Source organism: Rhinatrema bivittatum, chromosome 14, assembly GCF_901001135.1.
Source record: "Rhinatrema bivittatum chromosome 14, aRhiBiv1.1, whole genome shotgun sequence".
Lineage (NCBI taxonomy): Eukaryota > Metazoa > Chordata > Amphibia > Gymnophiona > Rhinatrematidae > Rhinatrema > Rhinatrema bivittatum.
In genome coordinates, this window is record NC_042628.1 from 73851176 (window position 1) to 73867798 (window position 16623).

Consider the following 16623-nt stretch of genomic DNA (forward strand, 5'->3'; position numbering starts at 1 on the left):
TAAAGTTAATTGATATGTAAATAAAGGGAGAGAAAGAGAGCAGGGGTAGGCAACTTCGATCCTAGAGTGTCAAGAAAGGTCTGGATTTCAAGATATTCACAATGTGCATTTACTGCCTCCAGTTTATGCAAATTCATTGTAGATATCCCGCAAACCAGACCTGACCGGCTTTGCCTACTCCTTGATATAGAGAGAAAGCAATCCATGCAAACCCGGACGTTGTGGAGGCCGATATTATAATCACTGTCCAAAAGGGCTCAGCGCATCCTTAAACCCAGAGTACAGGACAGCGGGGAGGGTGCAGTGTTGCACGTGCAGTTTCTCACATCCACTTCCCTATAAGCCTTCGCATTTCACCGCGGTCAGTGGCGGGAAGCAGGGCTGGACGGACCTTCGGTCACTCTCCGTCCTTCAGTCCCCTGGCGCAGCAGGGACACACACACATTATAACCCAAGCCACGTTAGCCGCTCCCGAACGGCCATTAACACGGCTCTGCCCTCCACCTTTACAACTCACCTCGCTCGCTCTTGCCCTGAGCGCCGACGTCTCAGTAAGCCCCGCTAGCTAGCAGGCGCACGGTGATGACGCATAAGAAGCAGCCAATCAGCGGTGACAGGAAGAGCATGGGGCAGCTGCAGAAGGCGACTAACGCCCCGCTAGCAGGCGCACGGTGATGACGCGTAAGAAGCAGCCAATCAGCGGTGACAGGAAGAGCATGGGGCAGCTGCAGAAGGCGACTAACGCCCCGCTAGCAGGCGCACAGTGATGACGCGTAAGAAGCAGCCAAGCAGCGGTGACAGGAACAGCATGGGGCGCCTGCAGAAGGCGATTATTGCTGCAGAGTAGGGAAAGGGAGTTCAAGCGGCTGCAGCGGGAGAGCTGCTCTCAGCTTCTGATTAAACCGGGCTTTCATCTTTGAACCTGCTGAATCCTCCCCCCTCATCTGGGTCCTGAACCTTCTGATCTCCCCCCTTTACCTGCTGAAGCCTCCTGCCCCAGATCCTGCCTGGGAAGGGGGAAACAGAGGGAATGAATGCGATTAAGAGAGGAAGCCTCTTGTGTGGCTGAAGATTAGCTTCCTGAGGGAAGGGGAGAAGAAAGCGTAGCTCTGTAGGATAGCTGGAGGACAAGAGGGGGTGGGGTGGGAGAGGATGTTAAACACCATGAAAACAGGGCAAGGACAGAGAAGGTTGAATGTGGGGATACCGATGCATTGTCAAGGATAGAATAAACAAAGGAAGGTAAAGGCAGAACGGGAAGAAAAGTGAAGGAGATGAGAGAGAAGTCCTGGAGGGTGAGGGGCAAAGAAGAGAGTGGGTTGCAAAGGGAGGGGAGAGGAACAAAGGAGAGTTGGTAGAAAGGGGAGAGTGGGGGTGGAGGGGCAAATGGGTGATAGGGTAGTATGAGGGGCAGAGAAGGGAGCAATGCTGTTGCTAGCTTTTTTTTTTTTGCTGCTAGCAATTTATTTATTTATTTATTTAAAAGTTTTTCTATACCGTCATGATTACTGTGCTTTCCTTACCACCCCCGATTCATTCAGTCTCTGCTGTGGACCTGTATTTAAAAAAAAAAAAAAAGCCCAGCTCCCTTCAGTGATCAAACTCTAAAAAACTGACTTGAATTTATTGTATAAGTATTGACTATATTGTACTATGTTCCTTGTATTGCTATGCCAACTAGATCACCCTTTAGGGGCCTTAACAATATAAGAAGTTGCTATTCTGGGTCAGACCGAGGGTCCATCAAGCCCAGCATCCTGTTTCCAACAGTGGCCAATCCAGGCCATAAGAACCTGGCAAGTACCCAAATATGAAATGATTCATAGAAACATAGAAATGACGGCAGAAGAAGACCAATCGACCCATCCAGTCTGCCCAGCAAGCTTCACACGTCTTTCCTTTCATACTTATCTGTTTCTCTTGGCTCTTAGCAACCCTTGGTTCTATTTCCCTTTCACCCCCACCATTAATGCAGAGAGCAGTGATGGAGCTGCATCCAAGTGAAATATCTAACTTGATTAGTTAGGGGAAGTAGCTACACCCATACTTATTTGTTTACCCAGACTATGGTATTCAGCCCTTATTGGTTGTTTTTCTTCTCCCCTGCCTTTTAAGCAGAGAGCTATGCTGGATATGTGTGAAGCATTAGTTTTTCTTCCCCCCTGCCGTTTAAGCAGAGAGCTATGCTGGATATGTGTGAAGCATTGGTTTTTCTTCTCCCCTGCCGTTGAAGCAGAGAACTATGCTGGATATGCGTGAAGCATTGGTTTTTCTTCTCCCCTGCCGTTGAAGCAGAGAGCTATGCTGGAAATGTGTGAAGCATTGGTTTTTCTTCTCCCCTGCCGTTGAAGCAGAGAGCTATGCTGGATATGTGTGAAGCATTGGTTTTTCTTCTCCCCTGCCGTTGAAGCAGAGAGCTATGCTGGATATGTGTGAAGCATTGGTTTTTCTTCTCCCCTGCCGTTGAAGCAGACAGCTATGCTGGATATGCGTGAAGTAATTAGTTTTTCTTCTCCCCTGCCGTTTAAGCAGAGAGCTATGCTGGATATGTGTGAAGCATTAGTTTTTCTTCTCCCCTGCCGTTTAAGCAGAGAGCTATGCTGGATATGCGTGAAGTATCAGTTTTTCTCCTCCCCTGCCGTTGAAGCAGAGAGCTATGCTGGATTCCATGCTCCTAATCCCAAAAATAAGTAGAGGCTATGCCCTAAATAGCAATTTATGTACTTCTCTAGGAACTTGTCCAAAGTTTTTTTAAACCCAGTAAAGCTAACTGCCTTAACCGTATCCTCTGGCAATGACTTCCACAGCTTAATTGTGTATTGAGTGAAAAAGATTTGTGATCAAATTTGTGTTAAATGTGCTATTTGCTAACTTCATGGCATGCTCCCCTAGTCCGTTATCTGAAAGAGTAAACAACCAATCCACATTTACCCATTCTAGACCTCTCATGATTTTGTAGATCTCCATCATAGCCACCCATGTCTCTTCTCTAAGCTGAACAGCCCTAACCGCTTTAGCCTTTCCTCATAAGGAAGATGTTCCATCTCCTCTATCATTTTGGTCACCTGTCTCTGTATCTTCTCCAGTGCAGCTACATCTTTTTTTATGGGAGGCGGCAACCAAAATTGAACACAGTACTCAAGGTGCGATCTCACCCTGGAGCGATTCAGAGGCATTATGACATTCTCCATTTTATTTAGTATTCCCTTCCTAACATTCTGTTTGCTTTTCTGACCACTGCAGCACTGAGCCAACAATTTCAATATATTGTCCACTATGACATCTAGATCTTTTTCCTGGGTGGTAACTGAGCTTGAAACCTAACATTGTGTAACTAGAGCATGAGTTATTTTTTCCTATATGCAACATCTTGCACTTGTCCATGTTACATTCCATCTGCCATTTGGACGCCCAGTCTTCCAGTCTCGCAAGATCCTCCTGCAACTTATCACTATCTGCTTTTGATATAACTATTGTGAATAATTGTGTCATCTACAAATTTGATCACCTCACTCATTCTCCTTTCCAGATCATGTGTAATTATATTAAAAAGCACTGGTCCAAGTACAAATCCCTGAGGCACTCCACTTTTTATCTCTCTCCACTGAAAAAACTGACCATTTAATCCTACTCTGTTTCCTGTCTTTTAACCAGTTTGCAATCCACAAAAGTACATTGCTTCCCATCACATGACTAATTTTCTTAGAAGCCTCACGTGTGGGACTGTGTCAAATGGCTTCTGAAAATGCAAGAACACTACATCTACCAGCTCACCTTTATCAACCCCTTTAAAAAAAATGTAGATTTGTGAGGCAGGATGGGTAAATCTGTGCTGGCTGTGTCCCATTAAATCATGTCTATCAACACATTCTGAGATTTTGTTCTTTAGAATAGTTTCCATGATTTTTCCCGGCCCTGGCTAGTACTGAGGATGGATGTGAGTCTCCTTGGTTGGGGAGCTTACTATCAGGAGCTGACAGCACAAGGGCGCTGGAGTGCAGAAGAGTCTGTCTGGAACATCGGCTGGAAGCTGGGGCAGTCCGGTTGGCATGTTGACAGTTCAGCAACAACCTGCAGGGTCGATTGGTCCGAATGTCAGACAATGCACTGACTGTGGCTTACATCAATCGGCAGAGAGGTCCCAAGAGCCAACAAGTGTCGCAGGAAATAGATCAACATATGGAATGGGCAGAGGTGCAGCTCCAGATGATCTCAGCCTCGCACATTGCTGGCAAAGACAACGTCAGAGCAGACTTTCTTAGCTAGGAGAGTGGGCCTTGTCAGACGACGTGTTTCAACTGATTCAGGATTGCTGGGGTCTCCCATTCCTAGACCTGTTGGCGACTTTGCACAATGCAAACGTTCTGCAATTTTTCAACCGCAGAAGAGATCCGAAGGCTCTGGGGATCGATGCCCTAGTTCAGGAGTGGCTGGAAGACAAGTTGCGTAAGTCTTTCCTCCATGGCCCATGTTGGGCAGATTAATTCAAAGGATCGAACGCCACAGAGGGGTGGTGCTTTTGGTCTTTCCAGATTGGCCCAGGAGACCGTGATATGCAGATCTGCGGAGGCTCCTGGTGGATTCGCCTATGACTTCCAGCGCATAGGGACCCATTCTTCACAAAGATCAGACTTGATTTTGTCTTAAGGTATATGGCCTTTGAAAGGGCTCATTTGCTGAAATATGGATACTTTGCAGCAGTGATTTCCACCTTGTTAAGAGCTAGAAACATCTCCACTTCCTTGGCCTATGTGCGGGTTTGGAGAGTGTTTGAGGCCTGGTGAGAGAATCGAGGTGTTCTCCCTTCCTTGGTCAAGATCCCACTCGTTTTGGAAATTTTGCAGGATGGCTTAAATAAAGGCTTGGCTTTTTATTCCTCTGAAGGTACGAGTAGCAGCTCTCGCTTGCTTCAGGGATCAGGTAAATGGTGGATCCTTGTCGGCTCATCCTGATGTGGCCCACTTTCTGAAAGGAGTGATACATCTACGTGCTCCTTTGTGGTTTTTGGTGCCCCTGCGTAGTCTTACTTTGGTTTTGGAGTTTTTGGCAGGCCCTGTGTTTCGACAGCTACATTCTCTGTCCTTGTGGTTGCTGACCTTAAACTGTTTTCCTTGTGGCAATTTGTTCTGCGTGTAGGGTTTCCAAACTGTAGGCCTTGTCTTGCCAGGAGCCATTTCTCCAGGTGACTCCAGGGGCGGTACAGCTGCATACTGTTCCTTTCTTTATACCGAAGGGGGTCACCGAGTTTCACTTGAATAAGTCCATCTCCCTGCCATCTCTGGACAGAGGAGTATCATCTGTTGTGACTCTTGGATGTCAAGAGACATATTGTCAGGTATCTAGAGATTACTGAGCTTTTGCAGAAGTCGGATCACCTGTTTGTCCTTCATGGAGTACTAGACAGGGAGAGCCAGCCTCGTGAGCTACAATAACCCGTTGGATTAAGGAAGTAGTCACGGCTGCATACGTTGATGCTGGGAAGCAGTTACTTAGTCAGGTTAGGGCTCATTCCACTAGGGCACGGGCAGAAGTTAGATTGACTCCTGTCACCATTTGCCACACTGCGACTTGGTCCTCCTTCCATACCTTATCATCTGGATGTTGAGGCCCGGGAGGATGCGGCCTTTGCACCTGCTGTTTTGACTGTACCCAAGCTACTCCTGCCCTATAAGGGCAGGAGTAGCTTGGGTGCATCCCACTTTTTCTGAATACATCTGACTAGACGCTAAGAAATGAGAAATTACTACTTTCCTGATCATTTCCTTTTCTTTAGGACAGTCAGATGAATCCACCTTGCCTCTCTTGGTTGCTGAATGATTGCACATTGATCCTCCTGGGTGCCTACGTGTTACAAGGATTACTGGTAAATGTTATTACATTCTTGTCTGAGCTCAGTGTTGGCTGTGTATTGAAATGGTTATCTGTTTTTAATCAAGTTTTTTTGCTAGTCTGTCCACAATAGATTTTGAAGAAAATACTGCAGGCTGATGTCCCTAAAGGTATATGTATTGTGACATCAGTTTGCTCTGTCTCCATCTGCTGGTAGAGGTGCATAACCCACTTGTTCTGGATTCATCTAACTGTCCTAAAGAAAAGGAAATTATCAGGAAAGTAGTAATTTCTCATTGGACAGTTTAAAATGCATTGTATAAAAATACACAGCGATTGTTCATTTTAGGACTATACTTCAAACAGCAATTGTTTAATATCAACACAACTCCATATTCGCTGCTGATTGACAGATCAACAGCAGGAGCAGTGACACCCCACCCCTGATGGAAAAAGGGGCCTAGCAATCAAATGAAGAAACGGCACCCTCTGCCCTGCTGCTTGACTGCGCTTGAGCTGTTTACAGCTGCCTGCCCGGGCTGTTAAAAGCAGCAGGAAAGAGACGGCGACCCAAAGAAAGACCATCAACACCTGACGATGCCCGAGACATCACCCTTGCCTCTCCCAGCCATGAAGGGAGAGCTCCCGTGTCCAAGATGAGAGGTCTGCACCTGAGATTCCTGCCTGGTCCTGGTTGCTCCACAGTGAAAAAGAAGGTAAACTTTTAAAGTTGGGGGGCTAGTTAGATAGGTTTATTAAAATATCCAAAGCAGGTTACTCTATGCCAAGTAGCAAGGACATAAAAGATATGTATTGCCTATTTTCTTCTAACTGCTAAACGTGACAAGCCTAACCAAATAAAAGTCCGATTCTGTGGAAAAACCCCATGGTCTTTTCTGAACTATTCGGATTGCATAGAATAGAGGTAACAGTTGGTAGCACTGCCCATCACGATAGGTGTGGAGGAGGGGGAAAGGTTACAGAACACCCTCATACTGCTTACATAAGGGTTCCCCAGAGACAGATTAAGGCCATGCCCATCTGGAGAAATTAATTTGGATGCACAAGTATCTTGAAGTTCTTTATTCCTGTTCATACCCCCAGCTCAGTCCCTCTGTGCCAGCAGATGGTGACAGAGAAGACAGAGGGTTAGTTTTACTGACACTGCTACGTAACCTAGTGAGCCACCTGCAGTCCCTCGGTATTTCTGTCTCCAGCCTTGAATACCTTGCACCCCTTTTTTGGCCCATTCCAATTCACAAAAGTATGATCCGATCCCCTGCAACTGTTAGTGACCTAGAGATATCCTAACGACCCCGCCGCACAAACACGCAAAGTTCCTTCACATGTAGCACAGACAAATCCAAATTCGGAACAGCCTGATGACGTCTCCTTTGCCCCGATAGGCCAATCTGCCCCTGGCCACAACTCTTCCCTGCAAAACAGCCGGTCCCCTTTAGTCACCAGCATCTCCTCCAGATCCAGATTTGAAAAGTGCTGAGGGGACTCCATCTCCGGAGACCCACCTGGCAGATCACCACCACCTTTGGAGTCCATGGGGCCACCTCGCTGTCCAGCCAAGCCAAGCACCTTCTGGATGTTGAACATTGTCTTTTTACAGGCCTTGAGTCACCTTGCATCTGACCCTGGGTATGAAGGCCCTTCTCCGCTGCTGTCTTTCTAACCAGATAGGCTCAGAGGAGAAGTAACACAAAATCAGAGGAAAAGGCCCGAAAATCATCTGAATTCCCACTTAATTAAAACAACATCTCAATCTGATTTTGAATTGTCTGCAGTGCATTCTTCTTTAATAACAATACTGTTATATACGGTAATTTGAAGTGTGCTCGTTACTGCTCCTACTTTCAGTGGTAAACATTCCGGTATTACTTTCCACAAGCAAACTAAAAAAAAATAGAAAGAATACCGGTAGGTATTATATAGATTATCCTAGTCTATCCTATGTAAATACAGATTTAGATAAGCCGCACCCCTCTTCAATATGTAAATCCGGTTATAAGCCGCGGCCTATACACGCGAAAATACGGTAATAGTTTCGGGGGATTGGATCATACGTTTGTGAATTGGAATGGGCCAAGAAAGGGGTGAAGGTATTCAAGGCTACTATTAAGAGATGGCTGAAGGACACAAGTAGCTCAGTGTATATTTGTAAAGGCTGTCTCCTGTCAGAGACTAAGGGCTCACGACTGGGGCACAGGCAACCTCATGGGCTGAGGTTCAGCTGGTTTCTTCACAATAAATATATTGGGCAGCTATTGTTTAAAATCCCATTTCAGAGGCAAAATCGTTTAAAAGAACAACTCTGATTCTACTTTTTCAATCTTATTCTTTATTGTACATCATCATATACTATGCATATACAAACAGATCAATACACATGAAAGCACATATAAGAAGCAAGAATATACTTACATTATAGTAATGAGCACAGCGCTGGCTTTGGAACTATCTTTTTTTTCCTACTACAGCTCTGCTTATATAGGTTAAAAATACAAAGTCAGCTAATTATCTGATTTCTGCTTGCATGCTTCACACCACGCTGTCTGCCTACAGGCAGCTGTTTGTCTCCCCTTATCTCTCTCTCCCCCCTGCATTCTTTCCCACAGACTATTTGCTGCGTACTCTCTGCGATATCTCCTGCCCCCATCCTGTGGCTTATAGCTTTGTCTGGCATTCAAGGTCCCAGGTTTGTGTTCTGGGGCCTGCTGGTATTTTTCCATACCAGCAGTATGTTCAGCAATGATGGCAAGGCCGGGGATTGAACCCGGGTATAATCAACACTACTTAGAAGTAGTTACACTTTCTCCAGCCATTCAGACTGATACAGTATGGATGTGCTAAAAGAGCGCGTCCGTTTTCGGCATCCGCGCTTTCAACACATGCACAGCCCCCTCTCCTGAGCACATGTACAGCATTAAAATGAGGGGCCATGCTAAAAGGAGGCGCTAGGGACAATTGCGCCCCCCTATCACCATCTTGGCTCAGGAGAGGTGGCTGGCAGCAGGTTAGGAAAATGGATGCTCGTAAAATTGAGCGTCCGTGATCCTAACCTGACCCACCGGCACACTTTGTTGGGCTGCTCAAAAATTGACACTTGTGCATTTAAATGAATCCCGATATCATCTAAAGGTGTCCCAAAACATGTTTGATTTACTGAAAGAAAAAGACAGCTACTGGTGTGCCAGGTCCCGTTGCTTTAAAATGGAGCTCACAGGATTTAGAGTATCCCAGTGCAGCCCAGGAATCTTTCCTTCCCCCACTACCAGCTTCAGCAGACTGTCTGATCTAACTGAACCTGCTGGTATGCAATGAACTTAAGCTGACCTGTGTGTGAATGGCTACTGAGAGCCATCTGGAATGAATTCAGACCTAACCAGATATGATGAAAGGTCATGAGGTTATCGATGGCAGATGGCTGAGCCACATTCCAAGCTTTGTTCTCACAGATTCCTCTCTCGACTGAAAGAGGCCAGGTAAACTGAAGATCCCCTGAGGTCAAGACTCTGATCAAAGGCCTGAAACGAGACCTACTACAATGATTGATATATTGACAGGACAAAGAGTTAACAGAAGATTGACAGTACTCAATAGACACGTGGGCCCTTCTTAGGCCTAATTGGATCTTAAGGTGGGAGGTGGTATCAGGGAAGCATAGATACAGTTTGCCTGATTGGATAGGACACAAGTGGTACCTGATACTTTATGCAGTCCCATTAGGGATCAGTGAATGTTCTTATCTATAAAAACTCAGCACTGACTAAAACGCTGAGACATGCAGGGAGAGCCCTTACCAAACAATGGGCTCCCAGTTTGTGTCTCCCAAGGATATGAAATATTAAATTTATATTTGTTCTAACTAAATTCTGTGTCATATCCTTGTGTGAAATACATGCAGAAAAGCATCTTATTGAAGTCAAATATTTTATACAATACAGATAAGAGATAGAGAACCCAAGTGTCTACTGCAGAATCCAGATATCAGCCTTGAAACGAATTCTCTGTCTTCTTATCCCAAGTCTGACAGGCCCAGGAGCAATCTGCTGCCGCAGCAGAAAATCCAGAAAAAAAACACTCAGGTGGTTCACAGTCTCCCAAAGCGAATCACAACTGGTGGCTGGCAAGACTATAACCAGAGACAGGCTTTGGAGGGGCAGCTGATAGATCTGAAGTCCACCAAGCATAACCTCAGTGACCAGAGGCGCAATGTTCCGCAGAAGGCTGGAGAATCTAAGAGCAGCACTGGGCCTAGCACCTCCCAAGCGGGCCGCAGTACCTCAGAGCCCTTCACGAGCATGCACTGACTAACCAATCATGTGTTTTCTCCCTGGATCTCTACCATAAGTACCCAGGAGACTTCCCTGTTTGCAGCCGCTGATGCCAATACCACTGCAGTACCAGGCGATGCTCAGCCACACAATGAGTTCTGATCCCCTTCTGGACATGGACTCAGTCAGGAAACAAAAGTATTTTAGGGAAATTGAAGCCTTAGGGACTCTGCTACATTACCCCCATCCGAATACAAGATGGATTCAGTTGTGAGAGTCTTCTAGATACTGGTTCCGAGGTCACTCAGAGCTGGTTTGGAAAGCTCTCTGCTTCTTTAAAAAGTAAGTCCACTCTGAGCATAGTCCCATGCGATGTGAGCCTAGGGGACTGTGGAGATCAGAGGTAAGGCCTGGCTCACCATTCAGATCGGGAAAATGAAAGTAAAGCACCCAGTTCTGATCACCAAAAGCCCCGGAGAGGAATTCCTGATTGGGAATGAACTCCTCATGAAGCTGTCTCGCATTCTTGATTAAGTGAATGAAGTGATGTGGACTAAGGTTAGGCACCCTCTCCCATTCGGATGAGTGGTTCAAGGGGCAAGGGGACCCATTAATCCATTGAGCAGAAAGATACTATTCAGAATGAGTTTCTAGAGGTCATCAGATCCCTCTCTACTAGTACTGCTGTACAGACAGACAGGAGGCCATAATTCAGCATTCTCCTAGATACTGATAGAATGGAGATTTGCCTGAACAGAGCCCCACCTCCAACTGACCAGAGCAGGGTTGACTCAGGAGTGCAGGAGCTAAGACCACCTGTGTCCAAACACACACACATTGAAATGACCTCTCCACGCTGGTGTCTGTCCACCTACCAGACACACAAAGCATACAGGTGCCTCTGATGCTCAGAAGTGAAGGCTCCTTCATTAATGAGTCCCTCTTTCGCAAGATGAAAGGTAAGAGAACTGGATGCAGTGAAACACACTAATAACCTGGCTAGAGATAAGTTGCAAGTGGGAGCTTGTAAATTAGTCCTGAAATTAGATGCTAAAAACTTCAAACACAACCTCTCCATAATCAGGGGTTTAGAGTCACTGATGTATTTAGGCTCAGACTGTCTTATCAGACTGGGAGCCTATGTAAATCGGGTAAATGATGATGGCTGGAGCTGACTGGATCCAGTATGTAGTCCCAATGTTCACAAGTCACTCAGGTCTGGCCAGGCAGTCCCATAGGTATGCGAAATGGTGAGGGCTGCACCAGCCCCTATTCCTAGCAGTGTACAAAATGATCCGCTCAAAATTAGAATAGCCAAAGGTCAACAAATATTAGACAAGTTGGCTTTCTTAACCCCGAATCCCTGATTTTTAGAATCTGAGTTGTTTATGGGAGCCACACCTTGTATGCAAGTGTCAGACACAGTGCTGTACCTGTTAGTGACTAATACTAGCCCAGGCCAAATTATAATTCTTAGCTTCCTTAATTGATAAATCATTCCCTGAGCTAAATTCAGAGAGCCAAATATTTTACCAACCTTGATTTACCCTCAGCATAAATTGGCTTTCTCCTTTGGAAAGAAACAATACCTGGAGCAGGACCCTCTTTGGGTATCTGAATTCTCCAGCAGATTTCAACATTTTCCTACACAAGGCATTACCTGATGCAGATGCTAGGGGGCACTAGTGTACATGGATGGTATCCTAGTTAAGAGTACTAACTTGCAGGAGTACCTGAGAGAGGTTGATCATGTTTTAGCCCAGCTGCAGGTGGCTGGAGCTAAACTCTCTCTCTCTCTCTAAAGGTCAGTGGTGAAGGTGGTCACTCAGTTACTTAAGATATGAAGTCTCAGCTGAGGGACTGAATCCCCAAAGGAAAAGAATAGAAGCCTTACAAAAAATAAAATGGGCTATGTTCTTTCCTGGGAATATGCAATTACTCCCATCAGTTCCCAGATCAGTAAGCAGAGATCACACAGCCTCTGGTGAAAATCCTGAAGAAGGATGAACCCTGGTAGAATGGATGAGTTGAAGTGCATCCTGGGTAAGGCCCTCAGCCTGGCTTACCTGGAAAGTGGCAGTGAATTTGTCCTGTGCGTGAGTGCTGCTCGTTCCAGAAACACGATAGTGTCCAATGAGTTGTAGCATATACCAGTAAAGCTTTGACAGAAGTGGAAGAGAAATATTCTGATTGTGAGAAATCGCTATCCACAGTATGGGCTCGTCAAGACTGCAGAAGTTATGTGCAAGGTCAGAACCTGATAGTAGAGACTTACCAGTCCATAAACCTTTTAGCCAGTGACTGAATCAAAGCAACTCACGCCTCCAGCAGCAAGTTTACTTCCTGGACACTTGTTCAAGGTTGGCCACTCAAGGATATAAAAACATTGTGGCTCAAAATTTAGCTGAATTCCACAATTGCACTGCTGAGGGAGAACCGGATTTGATCTTGGAACCTGAGAGAGGCAATAGAACCCCACTGTCACTACGCTTATGATGAGGAAACTTGCAACAATTTCCCCATCGTTTATGTTGACTGTTGTGTTTCCGCAGGAGTAGGAATAGTAGGGAAGAAGGATCACCCCCATGTGATCATCTCAGCTATGCCCTAGGAATACAAATCAAATCAGTGCGCAGAACTCACTGCAGCACTGATAGCTGTGCAAACACATTTAAGATTAATCGGAGAAAATTCTTTTTCACTCAATGCACAATAAAAGCTCTGGAATTTGTTGCCAGAGGATGTGGTTAGTGCAGCTAGTGTAGCTGGGTTCAAAAAAGGTTTGGATAAGTTCTTGGAGGAGAAGTCCATTAACGACATGGATTGCTGACCATCATAATCTGCCCAAATTCTGACTGTCGGACATAACTTCATGATGCATCTGCCTAACTAGAAAGCAAGTCAAATGCTGCACTCTAAAAACACAGAATAGTTTCTGGCCTTAGATCAGTTAGTGCAAGCAAAAGAAATGACAGTCTTCTGGGAAAAGGTAAAACGTCATTCTAAAGTCAAGGGTACTGACAAGGCGGCAAGGACTTGCAGACCAACCTGCAAAAGAGGGTGCCACTTCAGAAAGGTTCTGGCAAAGGAAGGAAAGCCCCATGGTGGAAGTGAAGGCAGTAACCAGGCCGCTACCCTCACATTCCAGTGAAAAAGCGGTGCCAGCCTTTGATCTAATAAGTGTCCAGCAAAGAGATTCTACCCTGGGAACAATCCATGCCTTTATTCAGGCTCCTAATGCAAATTCCATCACAGAAGCAGATTGTCAGGCAGATGAGGAATTATGACTCCTCTACACTTAAGAACATAAGAAATTGCCATGCTGGGTCAGACCAAGGGTCCATCAAGCCCAGCATCCTGATTCCAACAGTGGCCAATCCAGGCCATAGGAATCTGGCAAGTACCCAAACATTCCCAACACCATCGCTAAACCCCTTGGTGACATCAAAGCCGCAAGCACCGAAACGCTACTAATCTCACTCATGGACTTCCTACTCTCTGGTATTGATAAAGGCCAAGCATATTTACTAATCCTCCTTGACTTCTCGGCGGCCTTCGACACCGTCAACCACGCCCTCCTTCTAAAACAGCTGGCAAACATTGGTTTAACAGGTGCCACACTAAACTGGTTCAAAACATTCCTAGAAAACAGAGGATATAGAGTCAAAATTCACAATAAAGAATCCCAATACCACCCTTCTAATAGAGGGGTGCCGCAAGGTTCATCACTTTCACCCACCCTCTTCAATGTCTACCTGCTACCACTATGTCAACTACTTACAAAATTAAGCCTGAAACACTTCCTTTTCGCAGACGACGTACAGATCATGATCCCCATAGAAGAATCAATCTCAAAAACAATGGAATACTGGGACAATTGCTTATTAGAAATTAAACTTCTCCTCACCAGTCTAAACCTTGTACTCAATGCTTCGAAAACAGAATTCCTGCTCATATCACCGGAAAACAATAACACACTTCCAAAACCACCCACACTCCTTCAAACAGCCCACGTAAGAGACCTAGGAGCCATCCTAGACAATCGTCTCAACCTCAAACCATTCATTAACCAAACCACCAAGGATTGCTTCTACAAATTACATATTCTGAAAAGAATTAAACCGCTTTTCCACACTCAGGACTTCAGAACAATCTTGCAAGCAATAATCTTTTCCAAACTAGATTATTGCAACTCATTACTATTAGGCCTCCCAGCTTCTTATACCAAACCTCTACAAATGGTTCAGAACTCTGCAGCCAGAGTCCTTACAAATTCCAGGAAAATTGACCACATTTCACCTATTCTCAAAAACCTCCATTGGCTACCGATCCACTATAGAATCATGTACAAAACCATCAACATCATATACAAAACTATCAACCAACACACACAACTCGACCTACAAATACCACTTAAAAAATACACTTCCGCCAGACCTATCAGGGAATACTACAAAGAGTCACTCCAAATTCCAAAGGCCAAAACCTACCAACATAAATCCTTGAGTCTCAGAGCCTTCTCTTCAGCAGGTCCAGCTCTCTGGAACTCTATCCCACCAGATTTGAGACAGGAGCCATGCTCTCTAACATTTAGGAAAAGACTAAAAACTTGGCTTTTCAAAAAAGCATTTCCAAGCCTTGAATAAAACCTCCACTCAATAGCACAAACTCGCATGCAATAACTGGAAGTAAATACGAATCAACCAACCTCAAACCTACACTCATCAATACCTGCTGAGTATATATCATACCATTACCATTCACATCTGTGTCATACTTATTCATTTGGTTACTTATGTACCGCCACATTTACTCACATAGTCTTATTTCACTTTGCTATTCTATTACATTAATAGGCTGAAATGTAAATATTGCGCTGTTCAATCTCTCCCCTCTTCCAGTTCCAAGTTAATTTTCCCTGTTTTATTGTAACTTTCTCTCTCTCCCTTTATCTGACTCACTGTATTTAAAGTTCAAGGTTCTTATTGAAAATATTGTTTTTTACTTTACGTTATGCTTTACACTCTTTGTTATTTGTAAACCGGGTTGATGTGATGCCTGTCATAAAACTCGGTATAACAAAAACAATAAATAAAATAAATAAATCAATCAACTGCTCCATCTCACTTGGCACAGTCCCCGATGCCCTCAAGCATGTGGTTGTCAAACCTCTCATCAAAAAACCCTCCCTGGACCCAAATGACCCTGCGAATTACCTTCCCATTTCCAACCTCGCTCTCTGGAGTGGAATGGGTCTCCTGCAGGAGACTGACGGAGTAACCTCCTCTCCGGAGAGTACCCGGCTCCTGCGGAGGCCGTCCCTGCAGCCTTTGACATTCAGAGTGCTGATGGTCAGAACCATCCTCCATCAGGAGAAACCAGCACCAAACCTGACCCCCCTCAGGGGGTCGGCTCGGCACAGAGCCTCCGGGCCCTCTTAATGTCCTTGGACACTGAAGGTTTGCACCCCTCGAGGTAGCTGACGAGAGCTCCCGCTACCCTGCGGAGTCGCTCACCGTTGGGCCACCTCTCGGGTGCCTTTGCCATCCTAAACTTCCAACTCCGGTTACCCCGCAGTAGCCGGTCCAACTCCATGCCCACACCCCGCAAGGAGTGGCCCGACAGGGCATCTCCTGCCCCAGGGTGAAAGAGTAGAGGTACCCGCTTCTGATGCACTGGAAGAGACCCGCCTCACCCAAGGCGATGCACTGTCGCAGTCGAGCTCGCTATCCCTGTTGGGAGGGGAGGGGAGGGGAGGGGAGGGTTACCCCCCCCCCCCCCAGGGGACTGTGTAGCAATCAGGGGAGAGGAGGACACAGGAAAGAAAAACTGGGCAGGCAGCAGAGCTGGAAACCCACTGGGGGGAGGGAAACACAAAACCAGACAAAAAAAAGGCAGGACAGAGGAGGCAAAGCAGCAAACACACCTGACTTGTGCCGCGATTCTCTCCGGGCTGAGCCTCGCCGGCAGAAAGCAAGGGAAAATAGTGTAAATAGATATTCTTCCCTTTCTTTGGGTTGGGACGACAGGAAACTTGCAGGCAGGAGAGAAGTTAAAAAAAACCCCAACTCTTCTGCTCTGCACTTGGGAGCAAGGACAGGAAAGGAAAAGTGGTGTCTCCGGGCAAACCAAGAAATGCAAGAGCACCAGCGAGGAGGAGTAGGAAAGGGGCTTTGAGCTCGGTCAGGGAGGGACGCGAACTCCAGCAAAGCCCATCAAGGAAGCAATCAAACCTCCACCAGAACTCGCACACGTGCTGCTCCGGTTGGCTTTACTGCTGCAATAGTTAGGGTGCGCCTGCTATGGACAGGCCTCACCGGCGGCGGCAGCCAATCACTGCAACATCAGAGCACAAGTCCCGCCCACCAAGCCCAAAAAAACGCGATTGGCAGGAAAAATCGCCCAATTAAAAGCAACCCGCGAATTGAAAACCCCCCGCGAAAAGCCCAATCTCGAGGGGGAAATAAGCAAGGTTGGCAACACTGCTCGGGGCTGTTTCAAAGGTTGG

The 16623-nt window shown here is 46.0% G+C and overlaps 1 protein-coding gene across 2 annotated transcripts in view; it reads right to left on the minus strand.

Moving 5' to 3' along the window:
• Positions 1-16342, minus strand: part of TMEM147 (transmembrane protein 147) — a 28508-nt gene extending 12166 nt beyond the window's left edge. Inside the window, exon 1 of one of the 2 annotated variants that reach the window (XM_029576341.1) lies at positions 16042-16342. The gene's annotated coding sequence lies outside the window, so the exon portion shown is untranslated. Of the gene's footprint in view, positions 1-517; positions 666-16041 lie in introns of those variants that run through there. The other variant, XM_029576340.1, reaches the window with a different exon arrangement.
• Positions 16343-16623: the final 281 nt, after the last annotated feature.